This window comes from Melozone crissalis, unplaced genomic scaffold, assembly GCF_028551555.1.
Source record: "Melozone crissalis strain CALT ecotype California unplaced genomic scaffold, PUWL_Pcris_2 ptg000061l_1, whole genome shotgun sequence".
Taxonomy (NCBI): Eukaryota; Metazoa; Chordata; class Aves; order Passeriformes; family Passerellidae; genus Melozone; species Melozone crissalis.
In genome coordinates this window covers 252,341-258,351 of record NW_026535839.1, presented here as the reverse complement: position 1 = coordinate 258,351, position 6,011 = coordinate 252,341, and positions in this window count along the sequence as shown.

Genomic DNA, 6,011 nt, shown 5'->3' with positions numbered 1-6,011 from the left:
TTGCTGTGCGGGCGCTGCCGCCGGCCGCCCTCTCGGGACGCTGCAGCCGTGAGGACGGGGCGGAGCGCGGGAGCGCCTCGCCGCTGGCCGGACGGGCTGTGCCCGGGCGCACCGGCAGCGGCCCCGACAGCCGCGGGTCGCTTTTCCCCCGCCGGTACGCGGTGCAGCCCGCAAACCAGCGTTCGCTCGCAAGCCCGGGGCCGTACCTCGCTCCGCTCGGGCCGCGGTTCCTGCAGACCCGCTGCGGACAGGCGGACGCTGCAGCCAGACGGAGGCAATGTCCCCTGCACAAAGGCTTCGCTGCTCCTGACTGACCGCGCAGCAAGCTCCGTGTCTTGGCTAGCTTAAGGTGTTGCTTGGAGAGCTCCATTGCGACTTCATTTCAAAAGTACTGGAGGCCCGAAGAGCAGACGGACAGCCAAGACTGGGTCTTACAAATGCTAATGGCTGTATAACAGTAGTAACCTGTGAAATCTATCGTGAGCCCCAAAACTGGAGCTTTGACTAAAATGGTTTTGCTTAGTGCTTATTTCTTTATCTAGAGCAAGTGTGCATGGTACCTGGGCTTGACATACTGTCAAGTGATTTCTGACACTGCATTTTTGTGTTATGAAATATTGTCAGTCATGGTTTTTTCAACCTTTTCTGCAAAAACAAAACAGAGCCATTATCTCTGCCAGTCCTCCAAGGACTGGTGGTTCTTAAGGAAAATCCACATGGATCCTGACCCATCACGGGTCAGAAAAATGACCCTGTGATTAAGCCTGGAGAGGCAGTCTGGGGGCACTGGCTGACTGAGGCTTGAGGCTGTGTGGGAGGAAATGGTTTGGGATCATTTCCCTCCTTTTCAATGCTGGGAAGCAGTCTGCTCTTGTAACTGGACTCGTACCAGTGTCGTTAACTGAATCCATTTTTTTCTCCACCTAAATGGAATAATCTACAGTAACTTGAACTTCTGAATAATTATTCAGGTCTAAAGGGTTAGAAGAAGAGAGGATGGACTAAATATAAACAGACTGTGTCTGTAAACTTGGAAGAGTTACTTTAAAAGCCTGTGTTACGCAGCACGGTGAAATACTGATCATTGTCTGCTCTTACTTTCTCTAAAACAACACCAGAGAGGGTTGCATTTGGTTGTTCTTGGGCTCTTGCATGAACTTCAATATGCAGCTGCCCCAGCATTGCGGCTTCGTGGTGCTCAGCACCGTGAGTGTCGTGTCTGCGCCAGGGCGCCGCTGCCGCCTCACCAGGATGTGCCAGGAGCAGAGCCCAGCACTGTCACGTCTCAGATGCAGGGGCGGCAGCAGTGGCTGGCAGCTAGAGAAGGAAGTATCCCTTCAAATAGCCAGAAAACCTTTGTTCCGGAGCTTTTCTACTCCTCTTCTCCTGGCAAATGCCCCTCCGCTGTGACTGGATGCTCAGCAGCAGCACCACCAGTACTGGCCAAGCACGCCAAGTGGCTGCCCACCAGGTCTTTGCCTTCCTAAGGGACTGCCTTAGCATAAAGGAATTAATCCTCCTGCTGCAAGTGGGATCCACTGCGTGGAGGATGAAGCCCCCCCTCAGACAGCTGGTGCCCCCGTGAGAGGGATGTGCTGATCTTGGAGCTGGGGCCGGCACGCTCCACGCAGCGAGCGGCACATGAGGAGCAGCGCTGCAGGCTGCCCTGTGCCTTGTGCACTAACCACAGTGCAGTCAGAGCGAGCCCCTTGTTTGGCTGGGACATCTCCCTGCAGCTCTGCAACTTCACGGGGAGTTGAAATTCTCTGGAACAGGGCCTGGCCTTTGTCTGATTCTGCAAACATGCAAAAATTTCAGCATTGTACTTTAATAGCAATATTTATTTAAATCCTGATTCCAATGTTTATCTTTCCTAGTGCCTTGCTGCATAGATGGCCGCACTGAAATTATCTGCACCAGTAAAGGAGTACAGGGCTCTTCTGGGGAGTGAAGGCTTTAAAAGCTGGCTTTTAATGAAAATCATTCCCTGTATAAAAGACAGTTCTTGATTTATACTTTTCAAATTGCCATTCACTTCTAAGATCTTTCTTGTTAGGTATGGTACGGCTAATAGTTCAAGAATACCATGAAAACTGAAGTTTGTTTTCAGTGTGTGTTCACTGCATAGTTGCTTTTGAGCCTAGCAGAAGGCATTATTTATATTTCTGTATATGTATGCCTTGGATCAGATGTAAAGCTTTTAATTATACAATGCCAAAATGTCTGCCTCCTGTAGTTAAGTAAATGTTCTCTTCTTTAAATCACATGTTTATATGCTCATGGACAAAAATGTTTGTCAGGCAAACAGTCATGAGTGGTGCAACCTCAAACCCTGCTGGCAAAGCAGCTCTCCTCTCGCTTCTCTGTACAAAGCAGATTGAAGACAGAAATCAGGGAGGGATCCAGTGGGAAGTGCCTGAGCCCAGGGAGGATGGAGATGGTCGGCATGTGAGCTCCCGTGCTTTGTGCTGCCACCGACTCACCAGAGCCAACCATCAGTCCTGCAAAGGTTTCCTTGGCTCCAGGGCTGGGTTCCCATCCTGACCCCAACACAGACGTGCTGTTCCTCCTGGGTCAGGAGTCTGAGCTGAGCCTGGCAGATGGGCACCGCTGGTTGTCTCATGAAGGAATAGAAATTGGCTGCTCTTCTGATCTAGGGAGCAGCATTTATTTTATGGGAAATTCTGTCGTGGCAAGCTTCTAATTCATGTCTTTGCAGTTGAGTAAGAACTGTCTAAGGCACACGGAGAAATGGAAATCAGTCATGTTACAATGTGAGGTGCACTGGTTATGAATGGGGGAATGGTGCAGCCTTCTGGGAAGTGGTCTTTAGGCAAATCCCTTTCTGCAAAAGGATTAGTTAATAAGATGGGACATAATCACCCCATCTGGGGTGTGCATTTTCCTGTTCTGTGCTCTCAAAACCCCAGTGCTGGTTGTCTTTGTCCTCACTGCTGCTGCCAGAGCAGGGCTGGGTTGGGGTCAGAGCCTGTGCAGGAATGGCAGCTCTAAACGCCCAGCCTCAGAGTGCCCCGTGAGAGGCACGACGCAGCTGTCGCTTTCTCAAGCATTTTCTTCATGAGGCTGTCAAGCTTACTGTTATCTTTTAAATTTTTGAAGAGGAATTCAAATTGCCGACTGAATCATTCAAATAGCAAAGGTACTCACAGGGAAGTCAAATTAGGTAATTTTGCCTGCCACTGCCAAGACACTCTTGTCCTCCAATAGGTATTTTCTGATGACTTTGCTAATTTATTTTCCATTTGTCAGGGCAGTGGGTAGTTTCTTATTTGGAAAAACTCTACATCCTCTGCTGGCAAACTTCTGCGCCTTTTCCCAGCTCCCAGATGCTTTGTGCAACATCATTCTATCTGTAATAAAAATTAAAAGTGGTTTAAAATAGGAAATTGGTTTAAAAGAGTGAAGCATGTCCCAGATTGTGACATGTTGTTCACATAATGCCGCCTGTGTCACTGGAAGTTGCTCATTACACCAGGAAGCATCTCAGGCTCCATAGCTGTGACTACAGTGCTCACTAGACTCAGAGAATATTGTGTTACTTGAAGGAAATAGACTGTTGACATTAGGTGGGATTTGATCCCTTCCTTCACCAAAGCTGACAAGCCTGAGCTGTGTCCTGAGTGAGGACATTTCCTTCCTTGATGGCAGTTCTATACAGAATGGTCTCACACTGATTTTCCTGTCGATCTGGAGGCAGCATATCTTTGATTGCATGAGAAAAGGATGTGATGTAATGACTGCATAACGTTGTGAGCAAGATAAATGCACATCAGCCTTCATAGCTTGCTTTCTTCTGATGCCTGTGGGTTCAGCTGGAGAAGCAGCAGGACAGTGGTAGTAGCAGGTTAACACTGATTTCTTCTGATTCCTACAGGATTTGATAAAAGTGCATCCCTTTATTACATGCATGATAAGTTGCAATGATGAAGTAAGTCCTAATTGTCTTGTTTCATGCAGAGTTAGAGCTGCCTTCTCATACTCTGCAGTCATGATTTACAAGTGTGTCCTGTTTCTGGAGGCTGACAGATAAACAGGGGTTGTTCTATTATCAGTCTTGCAGCAATGTCAGGACAGCCCCTGGCACTGCCTTTCATGTCTCAGGGAAAGTCAGGCTAAATACAAATGCAGAAGAAACAGTGAAAGAGTTAAGAAAATCTGATTGTCCCACTTACATTTAGAAGCAGAGGTCAGAGATGGGTGGGCTTCTTTGTTCACTCAGAACAGGCAGGTTTATGAGGGGCAGGCGACTGATGAGCCTGCTGTCTCAGCCAGCTGGGGCTGGTGCCTGCATCGCCACACTCCAGTTTCTAAACTTTCAGACATAGGCATGAGATGAGACAGACCTTTGTGATCCTCCAGGCTGCTCTGCATGTTGGTCCCTGGGGAGCTGCTGTGCACAGGGTGTTGTCTTGCTGAAATCCTTCACCAAAGCCAAACCACTGCAGAGTCAGAAAGCCAAAGCATTTGAATCTGTCAAAAGCTTGTTCAGTATTTCATGCCAAAACCACAGGGAAAGTGGGTTAATAGTGTGGTTATTTCTACTGCAGAATGCTATTGTGTTGTTGGAGGGAGTAACTTCAAGCAACGCACACAGCCTGACTTCAGCATGTGTCGTACTAACAGAGACCACAAATCTGATAAGCAGCTGGAAGTTATAATCTTCTGTGCTTGGTTATTCCAAGAATATTTCTGAAATGCAGTAATGCTTTTTGCTCACAGATTTGTTTAGTGCTGAGCAAAACCCTATGGAAAATTCCAGTATTTCCACACATGGGGTATTTTTTTCCTCCTAAAATGAGTTGCTAGACAAAATATTAAGAAATTGTAATAGTGGAAAAAGAGTTCTGAAAAATTTTCTGTGGGGAATCCGGACTCTCCTTCTCCCTCACCAAGTCCTCCAAGGAAAGATTACTGTCTTCTCAGTGCCAAAGGACTCCCGTGGCACTGCAGGCCTTGCAGTCAGATGCAAACTGAGTGAATTACAAAGTTGTTTGGGACAAAAGGCGCCAGAGATAAGTAATGTTTTCAAGAGGATCAGAAGCACAGATCTGGCATCAGTATAAAACCCCAAATATTCCAACCTGGCTAGAGTGTGCTCGGCCCACCTGAACCAACAAGGAGGAACAGGTGGTGACCCTGGAGGTTCTGCACATCAGGTGAGCTCCAGCCACCTTCTATTAAGATGGACACACCCAGAGATGTCACTCCAGATTTCTAGAACCAGCCAAGTGAACTTGTAGACAGTTCTGTTGTTTGCATGTCAATAGGTACCTTCAGGATCACAGTTTCAGGAATGGTGAGATTTTAGCCACTCTAACAGCTGTCTGGCTAGGTGTGGCGTGGGCTGTTAGGGCCTGGATGAGATGGATTTATATAAGGAAACACACATTCCATATAAGTTTGAAGCCCAGGATATTCTGACAGACGTGTGCCACCAGATTCACTTCAAGAGCAGTCAGCCCAGTTCCTCTGAGTTCATGTTCTGCATCTCAAAATCAGTCTCCTTCCACCTGGTCTGTTTGTTCCCTGCTTCTTGTATGGCATTGTCTAGCATCTTCCCTGAGCTGTGAAGCCTGGTTCGGCTGGTCTCACTGTGTGTTTGGCCTCTGTTGTGATGGCAAATGCTGACTTGATTCCAATCATATCTGTTGTTGTGACCACCTCTCATTCCAGCTTATCTTAGGCATCACCAGCTACTCTCCTCTGTGCCTGCTTTTACTCCCAGAAATGAGTTGGAGGATTAAGCTGAGATTTCCTGGTTTCCATGGTGTTGCACTTGACCTAATCAACCACTGCAGACCTAAAGTGTCCTTTCTTTCAACCTCTCTCTCCTTCAACCTGTAGCTGCAGGGGAGCGCGCTGATGCAAAAATGGGTGGCGTATCTAGAGATAAGTAGTGATTGTATGCCAGTGATTACAAGCCTATAACGAATAATTAGATGTCAGCAGAGTAGAATCACAGTGGATTTAAAGGTACTGCGTTTGCTTGT